The following is a 13,988-nucleotide window of genomic DNA, read 5'->3' as shown; positions in this document are numbered from 1 at the left end:
GGAAACTGCAAAAAATACGGAACCTACATTAACAAAGGTTCAACTCCTGCCACATAAAAACAAACTTCAACCTGATCATGGCGCCTGTTCAAAAGATTTTCTCTCACAGCTCTGAAAACATAAAGAGGCCATTTGTTGTCTTTGTGTTTGAGCTTTAATTAAGATGGCTCAGCTAAATGTCTCTGTTGGTGTGTGCATACGCTGCACTGTATCAGGGAAGGTTGCATAATAGTTCCTTCAGTCTGTACTCAGAGTTGCACCCCAAAGAGGAACAATCAGATGCTTCTAGCATGACTTGGTTCGGGTCGAGTCGGGTGATGTTACACGAACAAGCTGCTGTGTGCCAGCTTAATGAATTGGGTCCATGCTGAAGGGACAATTCCTGTTTTATCCTGCTGTCCCTCTTGACAACTCCTGTGCCACAATGCACTGCTTTCCGTAGATACAGTTCCCACGGTAAGGTGGGCAACCTGGGACACACTGCGTGGTTCGTACTGTAAGAAAGCACCATTGTGCAATTACCTGAGTGTCTGTTTAGAAGCCGAGCATGCAAGGGAACTGATTAAATGACGCCCAGAGAACAGGGATGAGAAAACTTTAAGATACAAAGAAAAAAAGCAAACAATAACACCTTTTAAAAAATGCCACTATGAGAGTTCAAAGGACTGGGGAAGCTTTTATGTGTAGAAATGAATGACCCTTTTAGTGTGCTATTGTGAAAACTTTCCTTGGGAAGCAAAAGTGACAAAGAAGATGTAAAAATGCTGCAGCGGAAGTTAGCCAGACACGCTGAAAGAGAGGAAAAGTGCATCTAGGTCAAGTTGTGTGTTTCTCCAGACATATGGAAAATATATATTCCAGGCTGTTTGGGATATGAATGTAAAGAATTTTCCTTAAGGCAAATTTATTTGGGAGGAATTGAAAACCCTTTAAGACTGACCTAGACAATGTGTCCCTTCAATTTTAGACCAAACTGTTTTAAATTTGTAACATTTGCATGAAATTTGATTAAATCTTCCCATCAGAGTTACATTAAAGTTCAAAGGGCATTTTTATTTCATATCTACCAGAGAAAAATTCCCACAGAAAAGACACAGATATGTACAGAAAGTGTTTTCGGTAAAACAGACAAAGACTGAGAGGTTTGCAGGAAGTTTTTCAACTTTTATCTCTTGCAGTTTTTCAGCAGGCTACTGCACATATATGTTTGAATGACATTGCTGAAAAATGACTGTAATGTTTAACAGTTAATAAAGAAAACTATAAAATAAAACTGTTTAGAAAGATGAAATATGGATTGAACCATAGTTACTCCAGATTTTGGTTTGCTTTGTTTGTGTTGCAGTTTTGTGGCAGGAGATACTGTAGGGTACATTATGCAGTTAACGCAAGTAGTATTCACAAGCAATGCTGCCTTGAGGTTGTCCCCTCTTTCTGCAAAACCCCTGCTCCTCTGGCCACTGGAGGGCAATCCCTAGCTTCAGAGTTCACAGTGGTTTCACTGGTTTTAGAGTCTTGAGATTTGAAATTGTGCACCTCAGAGGATAAAGTTGAGCCTGAAAAACAGTTGAAACTCTGGAAAAAGAGATGTTCTGTTTACCAAATTTAATTTGTCATTATCTGCTACTTAACTAGCATAACTAGGTATGATGTGCATGTTTCATACAAACAGCTCTTCTCAGTAAACTAGTTAAGTGAAAGCAACTTTGTCAATGTAATACAGTTCAGTTCAGTTTATAAAGTCATCCCTGCCCCATTAACGTATGTCCTATCATGCACATTTGCACATTATCTTGCCTGAGAAAAATGGGTCAATATATATTGAAAGTATTTACAAACTGACAGCAAGACATCATCATATTTGGTCAGAAGCCATCTATTGCCTGACAGAATTCTCCACTAGTTACACTTCCTTTACATCTTCGGTTAACTCGAAGGACTCTACTGAGCTTTGGAGAAAACCACCTAAAGATTCTTGAGGTGCTCTACTTGAAATCAAATGGGATTGCTTCCATAACGCTCCCACCTCAATATGTGAAATAACAATGTTTTTCCAGATTACAACATACCCTCATTCTCTGCTCAGAACTCCATTACTCCACTTTCTTTACAAGACAATAGCTGTTTGCTGTCATATTATTGTTCTGAATACTGAGTACACTGCCTTTTACTCTACATAGTCATCAATTGTGATCTAATATAAATACTTCTGGAGGTCCCTCATGAAGCAAAATCCTCCAGTAAACACTTTTAAATGTCTGATACATCGAAATGTATCATTGCAACCACTTAAATTTAAAAAAAAGTTTTAGATTTGAGTTTAAATAAAACCTCAGTATGTCCATTCTCGTCCACCTTACTATATTTCATTAAAAAAAAGATGTCGCAAATGAAAATTACTTCCAAAATATGAGCCTTTGTTTCTCAGTACAAGACGTGTCGGTTCAGCCAATGTTATGGAAAGTTTTGGAGATGTCCCAGGGATCAGATCAACAAACCAACAGGTGCAAAAACATTATGTTCCCCTGAGAGAAAATAAGGGATTCAACAAGCCCTCACACCTCTGAACAATTCTCAAAGTTATTGGTCACACAAAATGGACAATATTTGGTAGTGAAGGCGACTTTGGCTTCACTGGACTGCTGTGTGAATCAGCCTTTAACACGTAATAAAAACACATGTATCAGACATGAAAATAACTACTGATTGCATTATAACACTGATAACATTTTTTTTATCCAAAGGGTAGAGTTGCATGTTCCTGATTTCTTGTTTGAGCTGTTAAAAGTCAAACATCTGTAGGAAAGATTGTGAACCGTCTATCCACCCTGTAATCTCAGTTATTTCACCTTGCTGCTGACGTAGGTTGTCCTGCAGAGGCAGGTGCACTGCCTGACTTCACACTAGAGCGATTATCAATGTTATAGGTACTTTATTCACTTTGTAAAGAATAACCCTGAATCTGTACAGCACATTCAGAGGAGCCTTCAAGGTTAGTGCTTTACTCAGAGGCACAGTTAGTGGAGGACAGAAGCCTGCCTCTGCCGTACGCTGTGTTTCGCGGTTGCATACACTGTAGCAACAAATGAAATATGGACAGAACTGTGTGTGTGATTGTTTAATAAGAGACAAGTAAGTAGAATAAACAGTGTATTCCTACAGCTTTCACTACTGTTGATGCTGAGTGCAGCAACGTTGGATTTTGAGATGGGGACTCTGGGAGATCTCCGTCTGGGAACTCATTCCGACTTCTGACTGGAGCGCAGTATAAGCATAGCCCTGGTTCCCTTGAAAAAAAGCTCTTTGGTGAACAAAAGTTTCTGATACTAACACATTTTGTTACGCAAGATAATCTTCAGAAATGAAAACCACTTTTATGATTAATCGAGTTTAATGCAATCGGCAGAAGTAAAGAGTTAACATATTTATGGCCCCTAAGATGTTTGACATCGACTGTAGTGACTTGTTTTTGTGCAAAGATTGTCACTAAAAAGGTTTGTTTTCACATCCCTCTCCTGAAGGAGGAGTCTGTGCACTTTAGATTCAAACGTATTCTGGGCAAGTTTTAGTTGGTACGTCACTAGTACATAAACCAATCGCTGTCTAATATGTGAAACACTATTTGACGGGGGAACAACTTTGACACAACACCAGCAAAGAAACCTGAAACCTCCAGCTTAGAGAGCGGACTGTCCACTGTACAGAGTACAGTACAGTGGACAGAGAGAAAACACGCTGCTGTTACAAGCTAACAAACAACAGAAACAAATGCTAACTACACTTCTTAGCCATTCTGATATGTCTGCTAGTTGCCAACTTTGGTGCAAAAGAGACTCCTTATCTATGTCTGGGTCTGACTGGTGCTGGGTTCAGAGATGCCAAAACTAAAGTTGCAGATTGCTTGTAGGCGCGGGCAGCTTGGGTTCCATGTCGGGCTTCTATTAACCATCAGCCATCCGCCCAAAGCTACCCAAGGGGCTCTGCTACCCAACCGCCTCCTGTCTGAAGTTGGCTCAAGTAGGCCAAGCTATCCTGTTTTCCGCTGCTATTTCACTGGTCAAGCTTGGGGAAAAGCTAGAATGTGGTCACTGAAGAGTCTCCTAGTGTGAACACAAGTATGCAGCGGTGATGAGGACATATCCGGAATTTCTCAATGAGGGAGAAAGAGGGGATGTGCTTCCAGTCCCTAAACAGATTTTTTTTTTTTACTTTCTCTGTGTGAGAACCATATTTAACGGATATATTAATCATAGCATAGTAGTTTTTACATACTTTAAAAGTTGTGGCTTTAAGTTGTAGTGCAATGAGCTATGTGAGCCGCTGTACAATTGTTTGATATTATTTTTGATCATAGTTGAAATCACATATTTGGATATTACTGATGGCAGGAAAATAAATTATAGTTTCCGTTAGTATTTCTTCTGCTATTGATTGCAGATTGTTGTTCCATTAGTGGGAAACAGAACATTTTGATGGGTACCGTTATTTCAGCTAACACTGTCAAAATGTGGCTTCAGAGTGCCTTGTCCCCATTGAGCTCTTAGTCTCTCCACACATGCTTTGACGCATGTTTTTCGTCTTCAAAGAAGACTAGATGTGCGTCTGTCCAATCACTGGTCTCTCAGTGGCCTGCTACCCCCCCCCCCTACTGCTTCATGACCTCCCTCAAACCTCTGCCCTCCAATGGGGTGATCCTATTACTCTGACAGACACCAAGAACTCAGCCTTATGGTAAAATGCGTCATCCCCGTCCGTTGTGCATCATTCTGTTTTGATTGCTGCCTGTGGATTAGAAGAAAATTGATTTACGAAGATGACAATCCTTTGAGTAATACACAGCACAGCAGTTTGTATTCTTTGCTCCTACTTCGCTCATTTACCCTACTTGTTGTTGTGCCTCAGTTACGGCTGGCAGTAGTATATGTGTGTGTGTTGGGTGTACTGGAGAAAATACAGGATTTTCTAGGATTAGGCCCTTGCAACAGACTAATGGCAGTAGGAAACTTGCCATGGCACCATCAGATACATGATCAGCCCTTAATCTTACAGGAGCTCAAGGGGGTGTGGGGGGTTGGAAAGGGCACTGCTTTTGTGTAATCATTTTTAAATCTCTGGGTAAGAGGGAGGCCTCAAATGCTCAGCGAGAAATGTATCCACTGTTGTTGTGCAGGCAGAATGCAAGAATCTCACAAAAGATATAGCATACTGCATGACTGCATTGGCATGCCATAGCATCGCATCAGAGTGTGTGTATGTGTGTGAACTACTGCAGCTGTCTACTACACATTGTCTGTGGTCAGATTTGATCACTGCTATAGCGTCACAACTGTGCATGATACAGTCACGAAACTGTACGTAGTTGAGATCAAAATGAATGCAGAGTTTGAAGATAGGTGTGTTCCGAAAAAGGGCGACTGAAGTAGGTGGGTATAAAGTAGATAGGGGACATAGGCCCATGCACTTTACTCCCCTGGCCGGATTTGGCCAGGCTGCCGATGTGAACCTATCCGACTGTTAAGACGTGACGTAACACTCTTTCAAAATATGATTTCAGGGATCCAAGCCGGTCCAAGCCTCGTATTGCTACAACGCCACAGTGCCGTGTTCCACGTTGTTTGAACAGATCTGAGTTTTAAAAAAACAACGTAATTGTCATCTTACCTCTTTCTTATCGATGAATAAGGTGTCTAACTGACGAAAGAGGTGATCGTAATTGTTCGACCGCTGTTGTCTTTTTTGTTTCAACAGAGCGTTCGGACCCGGAAATCATATTTTGAAAGATTGTTACGTCAGACTTAATAGCCGGATTGCAAAGAGATCTTAGTTTTTAAATTTTTTTATTTTTTATTTTTATAAATGAAACATTTCTTAAAAATTCCTAAAGCAATTTCAGTCAAAAGCAACTGGACTTGGTTATTTGTCTAGGAAGACGTTTCACCTCTCAACCAATAGGCTTCATCAGTTCATGTATACATCTGTCTCTGGATATCGAGTGGTGAAAAACAAGAACATTTACTCAAATACAGGTGAATTACGAGACAATAAGCCATGGGCACAGGCCTATAAAAGGCCCCACGACACACAGCCTCTGTCTGTTGTTTGTTTGTGTCACTTTGTACTTGTTTTGGTCTTCAATTATTTTCTGTCTGTGGTTGTTTTTGTAGTTGTGTGATTTTCAGTCTCTTTTTGTCATTTTGTGTCCCTTTACATAGTAGTAGTAGTAATAAATATAATAACTTTATTTGTATATCACCTTTAAAAACAACAGTTTACAAAGTGCCTTGACATAAAAAAAATATAATACACACACAAATACAGTATAAACAAAGCAAATAATGATAAAAATAATAATAGCAGTAGTAATAATAATAAAAGTACCACAACTGTCAGTAGAGAGAAGGACAGAGACGGACTGCAGCGCTGCAGTCCTTGTGTGTGTCTGAGAGAGGGAAAGAGATGAAAGAGGGAAGGAGAGGTGCAAGGTTGTTTTCTGTTACTACCTTTATCACCTCGATTACAGCCCACCACCAGATGACGGGGCGTAATAAAGGCGCAACAGCCCTCAAAAGGCAGTGTGAAAGGGGCTTTAATGGTTGTTTTGCCCCTTTTCATAGGCGCCGAGGCGAGTCTCTTTGTGTCTCTTTGCAGCTGTTTTGCCTCGCTTTGGAGTTGTTTTGGTGTTTTTGTGTCTGTTTGTAGTTGTTATATGTTTCTTTGTGGTCATTTTGAGTCTCTTCCTAGTTGGAAAGATGCAGCCAATCAACTCCAACTGATGATGACTGGGCAGAAAACAGATCAACATTGGGCATAAGAGTCCTGAAGTTGGATGTCAGGCTTTACCCCAGCACTGTATATCTGTTGAGCCTGACTAGGGGTTTATTAAAGTCATCAGGATTCAGCTTCTGGGGACAATGAATGGTTTTACTATATTAGACTTAGACTTAGACTTAGACTTAGACTTAGACTTCTCTTTATTGATCCTTTGGGATGACTCTTGCAAGGAAATTGATTAAGTATTGCACTGCAGTCCAACAGTTGCTGAGATATTTCAGTTTGAACCAAAGAAAACTAGCTCCACTTTGATCAGCAACAACATTAACATCTTGCTTTTATTTTGTGTTGACATTTATATCGATTATTTAAATACATTTTAAAAAGCTAAAAACAAAAAGCAATTTTTACTTTAACAAGTAACTAGTAACTAGAAAAAGATCTGCCACTGCGGTTAACACATCAAATCAATACAGCGTTAAAGAATGATCAACTTGTTGAAGTGAAAAAATAATATATAATATATATATTCTTAATAAATGCAAATGCATTGGTTCACTTTTGTCGTGGTCAGCTACTTTGATGAACATCTAAGCCTTTCAACCTCACAAAGTCACATCATCTAACTCTCCGCCGCGCCCAATCACCTGGTCAATTTACGCAACATTGACCTGCCATATCTGCATCCTAGAGCCAAAACCAACACACTCAAGATTAAATTCATATGATGTATAATCTGTCTTTGTTTTCCACCTGCTATGTTTCCACGTAACTTATCAAGACTCAGGTAAGGCGTACCATGTGATGTTATTTAATAATGAAGAAACACTTTGACATTGTGAATTGTTGTTGTCAGAGATGTGTGTGTGTGCATTCTAGCATCCGTGAAGTGTGGGCATATGTGTGTATGTTTAAAGGGCGGTGAAAGTCAGGTCAACGTGAATCCTGGAAGAACAACCTTTTCCTCTTGTCAGGCATAAACATCATCATAAACAATACTCAGAGGTGTTCAATGGGGAAATGACCAACGGGCTTCGCCTGTCTTAACTGGTCAGGACTAGAAGCACATGGAAGGATGAACAAAGGAAGACAAAGCGGTTGTGTTTTTACTCACGGCCCATTCTCTTGGCCTTAGGAAGTGCCTGTTCACCATAATGGACACTGGACTTTACCCAGGTTGTTTGCCTTGTGCAGAGTTAAGCCCTGTCTCTGCAGGTCACATGCAGCATGTTGTTTGTGTAGTGTGTGGTACAGTGACGGGGCAGCAGAGGGATTGGAGTTAAGCTGTACAGAAGAAATAATGCCTGTGATAATTTACCTCCAAGAAAATAGTTTTTCAGGATGTGTTTACTTCAAATACCAGTATCAGCTATCTGCTTTGTTGTGTTTGTTAGTTTCCTCGGATTCTTTGTTGCTACAGTAACATTTTTCATTGATTTTATTACTTCATAAAGTGCTGACAAGCTTCAGTAGAAATACAATAGAGGTCACAAGGAAGTACAAAGGAGATTACACAAGTTTGAGCCAACTGTACTGTATGTTCGGAACATTCAGATATCAAAAAGTACACTGCAGCAATTGTTAGCAAACTTTTTTAACTAGCAATTTTCTCACGTTGAACATTACTTCTGCTGCAGCACTCCTGTGTGAATCTCTAACCTTCAAAGAACCATTGTGTGGTATTAAGGGGCATCTATTGGCAGAAATGGATTGTCATAATTATAAAATTGTTTTCATTAGCGTATAATCACCTGAATGTTTAATGAGTTAATTTGAATGTTTTTCTATGTGCTTTTGTGTTGAAACTCTGTGCTGTTGCTCCTTGGCCAAATCCCCCTTTTACATTTTGATCTCAACAAACTTGGTTAAATGAATAAAGTCTTGATTATAATATATATTACTATATATTCACTTCATAGTGCCCCAAGACAACATGGCATGTTCAATACTTTATGCTAACAAGCACAAAATACAATATGTTGCATATTACAGTTATGTGGCAGACTCATCACTGTCAGAGATGACGCAAAATATCCAAAATCACAATGCACTACTCACTACACTACTAGTATGTAGTATGGTCTGGCAATGCAAGACGAGTTACGCAGTGATTTCGGACAGCTTGTTACAATTTTTGAGGTGTTAATAATGCTAGATGGTGAGATTATTAGACAAAACCTCCATACAAATGTCTATATGATGAACAGCTGATGTTTCTGGTTGTCACACCACGTTGAGAGATGTCCTGCCTTGGGTTTTTTGGGTTTTTTTTATCTTGTGAAAAGTATGTTTTATTTAAAAAGATTAATCTTCCTCTCGCTTATTGAGCTTTTGGCTAGTATTTGTGTGTGTGTGTGTGTGTGTATCTGTGTGTGTGTGTGTGTGTGTGTGTGTGTGTGTGTGTGTGTGTTTGTTTGTGTGTGTGTGTGTGTGTGTGTGTGTGTGTGTGTGTGTGTGTGTGTGTGTGTGTGTGTGTGTGTGATATTTATTTTATAGCTCTTGATTGCTGCTGCTGCACTGACCCAATTCAACAACAATCAGCTTTGAACAGTAGAAATGATGAAGCAAACATGTTAGAAGCAAGCCATAGAGGGAGTACTGTGCACAGATAGCCATGTTGTTCTGTCATCACATTAAATGTATTAGCAAAACTAACACATATATTGTCTAGATATAGATGTAGACACTTGCAAAAACAAAAGTTAATGATCTTGATGGAGGCTGCAGCTGAGTACTCAGTCTGAAACATGAATAGAGAGAAGACAGGGAACATCTCTGACTGAGCAGGCACACGATTGTGCAGGTTTGCTACTAATGCCAGAGAAATATGAAACATGACTGGCAGATAAATCAAGGTTTTACTACTTTGCTTAAGCTGTCAGTTGTCATTGATTTTTTTTTAGCTACATACACAATGATTTAGCTCAAGCTGTTTCTGGTCAAAGCGTAAAAATAAACCCTGCTATTTTTGATTTGGATTATATTTCTCCACCCTGTTTAATCATACCAATTGTTTCACTTGAGCGAGTCACTTATCTTTTACTTGCACATTTGTCATTTTCCCATGTAGTCCTACAAGACAAATAAAACTCCATGTGTGTATATAAAGTCATTCCAGATTTACATGTAGATAATTATCATTAGCGTTCTTATTTGGATGATCGGTCTTATTATAGAGGAGAGTGAATGTATTAAAACAAGACATGGATCAGACAGGATCAAAACAGGAACCAGCTCAGTTCAAATACTGCATCTGAAGGAGCTGATGATGGAGAGCCAGAAGCTGCTCACTATGGTACAAAGTTTAGAAAACGCTCTCATGACATATGTAAAACTTGCCTAACATTTAACTTACAATACTTCTGTTCAGATTACGAATGCAGGACTTTTACCAAAAAAGTTAAAGATCTTAGTACTTCTTCCTCCGCTGTCCTTCCCTGATATTGGAACAGACCTTCTGCCGGTGTGGTGAAATTAAGCTTTTAATCTGGAAAGGGTGTGTACAGCTGTGACTAACGCTGAGAGTGGGTGCTTCTGGTTTGCAGGAATTTATGGCTGACTCACGGGAGGGAGGCGTTGTTCATTAAGCGTCTGTTTGGCAGAAGTAGCCATTCACTGCTGAAGTTGACCCAGAACGTTGACCTGTTTGTGGGTCAATCTTTTAAGCATACAGCCCCTAGTATATAGGCTGCCATGTGAGAGGCAGCTGCAGGCATCATGGAGCAGAAACATGACTTATTTCTCCTGCTGAAAGAAATGATCATATGCTAATAAATTAATGCGCCAGCATTATATACTTGATTTTTGTACATGCTTGATTCAAATATACAAATTTTTTTGTATGAAACTAATTAAATAAAACACAACCTATATTTCATAACGTTTTAAAAGATGGTTTAACATTTTCTTAAAATTAGAAAATACACCTTTTTCAAAAATAATTATTATATATGATCATGTTTCCCAGACGTTTTCAATCTGTCAGTAACCACATTCAAAATATCTACAAACATGTATGTATGTAATGAATCTGGGATATATTTGTTCAGTGTATTTTCACATTTGTTATGTTTTCTGTTATTTTATAGTTATACTGCTGCAGTGATAAGTGTCCCTCAAACAGGTTTCATATTATATCAGTTTTTAAATTTGACACAGTGTCACTGGACAAACATAAGGAACAAGTGTTAAGACATATGTGTTTTGCAAGCCTTGTTAGAAAATGGAAAATTACAGAGAAAGTGGACTTGTGGGGGGTGTGCGGGTCAACCATTGTTTTGTGGGAAGAAGGGACAACCCCTGCAGATAAATCAGCATGCTTTTGGGGGGGAAGGGAAGCATTTTTTGTGAGTTTGGCGTCAAGATCTACTGGCATCTGGCCATTCACCCAAGTATTCAAGTCATGGAAGTGTGGACTGATTGAACTTTGGTGAAACGGAGTAGAACAGTTTTTGAGCAAAAAATGTGAAAGCTTGGTAATATTAATTGACCACTTGTTTTCCTACCAAGAGTAACGTATGGCATTGCTGGATGCTTGTGCAAAATAAATGTTTACGCAAGTGCAAATCATTTAAATACAGAAATCCAAGTAGGTTAAGTATGTGGAATTACTTTTAGAAATGAATAAATAAATAACTGAGATGACGTCTGTGCTTTACTCCACATTTACAGCTTTGTTATTTTGTTTCTACAAAATCCAACATAAGACTTTACTTACTTGCTACACAAAATGACAAACTTTCATCTGATCTGACTGATCTATATGCCGTCTGTAAGAAACAAAGGCAGATAACTGTCTATGCTGCAGCAGTGCACTCAAAACTGTGTCACTGTGTCATACGTAATGGCGTGGCCAATCACATCCCAGGTAAGCATGAGCGGCTGAAGGGGAGTCTTGCATCGGCCCAATCACACCAGAGTGCTCAGCAAATCAGGATGCCTCTAGTCAGGGCACAACATCTGTCTGTGTGAAAACACTAAACTGTTGTGAATGTTTGTCTGCACCATGGATGTAAACATGCAGCAGCTTGTTATTCTCTGCCCCTGCAAACAGCGTAGAGTTAGCACATTTGTTGCAAGGACTGATGTGAGCATGTGTGAAAAGCTTTCCCTTGTATGTAAATGTGTGTGAGAGTGAATATGTTGTGCATGTGCAGTAGAGGAATCTGCAAGAAAGGCTGTTCTAAGAAAATGAGATTTGGATACTGATAACATAAACAGCAACATTTATGTCACAATTGTTAATGAAGTAATTCAAAACCTCATCAGATATGCTCTTCTCTTTTTAACGGGATTATACATGCTTCTTGACAAGAAGTGGGCCACGAGACAACTGTCCTGACAACTGACTTTTTCTCTTCATCCTTTGTACAGTATTTGGCACAAAACAAAAAGCTACAATTTTCCTTTCTAAGCTGTTTTTCACAGTTCATCATTCCCTCTTCCTTTAATGCAGAGTTCTCTTCCTCTATTTCCCACTGTACCAAGAAGAGCCAGCACTGGCTTGAACTAGAATGATGTGTTACACAACAACGCAGCACAAGTGAGGAGAATCATACCGTACATGCACTGACAGCAAAGCCACAACCCTTAAAAGGCCGTGCATGGGCTGTTTTTCTTGCAGCTCCATGTGTTATTTTTACATTAGATTACCAAAGGTTCAGTCATTATTTTTGATAATATGTAAAAGACAAATTTGGAGCACTGCATTTGCACTCTGTGATATAGTATGAGTGCATGCTAACTCACTGGCGTCTTAACATTGTGTTTGGCCAGAGGGGGTTATTTCGCAGCTCCATTTATGAGACCCCATTTCATGTCTTTTTTTCTCCCTTACATAACATGCAGTTTTTTTTTTCACACAAGAACCACCACGATCCAGCCTGTACATTCCGGTGGTTGTCATAGCAACAGGGCAGCATCCCTCTCCATCCTTTGTCCAGTGTCTCCCCATCGTTTGAGCTTCCCAGGCGGAAGGCGGTTTGGATCCTGCATGCAAATTGAAGCCCCTCTCCACAATTGAGCTTCGAAGCGAGGAAGTGGAAGGGAGTAAAGACGGTGACTGAATGTCATTAGGTGCTTTTCACAGATCGTAGCGATGTGGTTAACTCCCCACATCCTGCAATGGCATTCAACCCTCAATTTTTAAATAAGAGCTGAGCAGATCCATGCAGCTTTCTGTGAGTTATATAAATGGAAACAAGTTTAGAGGGAGCGATTGTGATAAATGGCCTTTTGGTAATGTTTTGACTATCCACTCGGTCAAAGGGATAATCATATCAGCACAGGTGGGATGACTGGGTAGGTTGGGGGAAAAGAACAGCATGTCCCTGTTTTCCTCTGGGAACGTTAGACGTTTCGCTGGGAAAATGGGCTGTGAAATGCAATGTGTGGGCCTGTTTATTTCCACTGTAAGTGTGTGTCAACGGATGGAGGTTTTGAATGTGGGTCTATGTTTTGGTTCTGTTTTTGGTGCATGGCAATAATTAGCGTATGCATGTGGGAGTTTATCTGCATTTTCTCCACTATTCCAACACTACTTGCTAGCTGTACTTCAAGACAGCCTCTGCAGAAATGTAAGAAGAAATACAAGTAACATAGGAGGATGTTGGGTTAGCTGGCATATTAACACTGTTTTAGACATGAATTACTTTGGAATTATGTTCCTCCGATGTAAAATATTAAAGCATTGATGCTCTTTATGCTGATCTCCAATATTTGCACTACATTACACTAAACTTGTACAAACTCTATGACCCTGTAAAGGCAGACACAAAACAAAGTTTAAGGGGCAGTTTCAGACAAAAACAAAGTCGGAGTAGTGTTGGCTTCAGGCCAGCCAACATCCTCGTGGAACAGGACAGAACCTACCCCTCAGCTCTATGATTGGTTACTTGTTCCTGGGAAAAGCCAATCATTGAGCCGACCTCACGTGCCGTTGTGATGGCAGTCAGGATGTAGGGGAAAGGTCTCAAAGCAAACTTTCGTTGCCCTCCCCCCCTGGGTAGGGAGAGGACCCCAAAAAGTAAATGTTTATGAGGATGCGTGCTTCTTGTGAAGAAGTGTGGTTGAAATGGCTCCCTTTTCTGTCAGTAGGGAACAAAGAATCCCTCTGTAAAGTTATGACTCCCAACTCTTTCCTAAAGAAAGCTTTGCTTAAATACTGCTGAATTGGCACATACTGTATGTTCTTAAAAGGCTGCAAAGCTTGGTCAGAT

Source organism: Echiichthys vipera (genome assembly GCF_963691815.1).
Source record: "Echiichthys vipera genome assembly, chromosome: 15".
Taxonomy (NCBI): domain Eukaryota; kingdom Metazoa; phylum Chordata; class Actinopteri; order Perciformes; family Trachinidae; genus Echiichthys; species Echiichthys vipera.
This window is presented reverse-complemented; position numbering follows the sequence as displayed.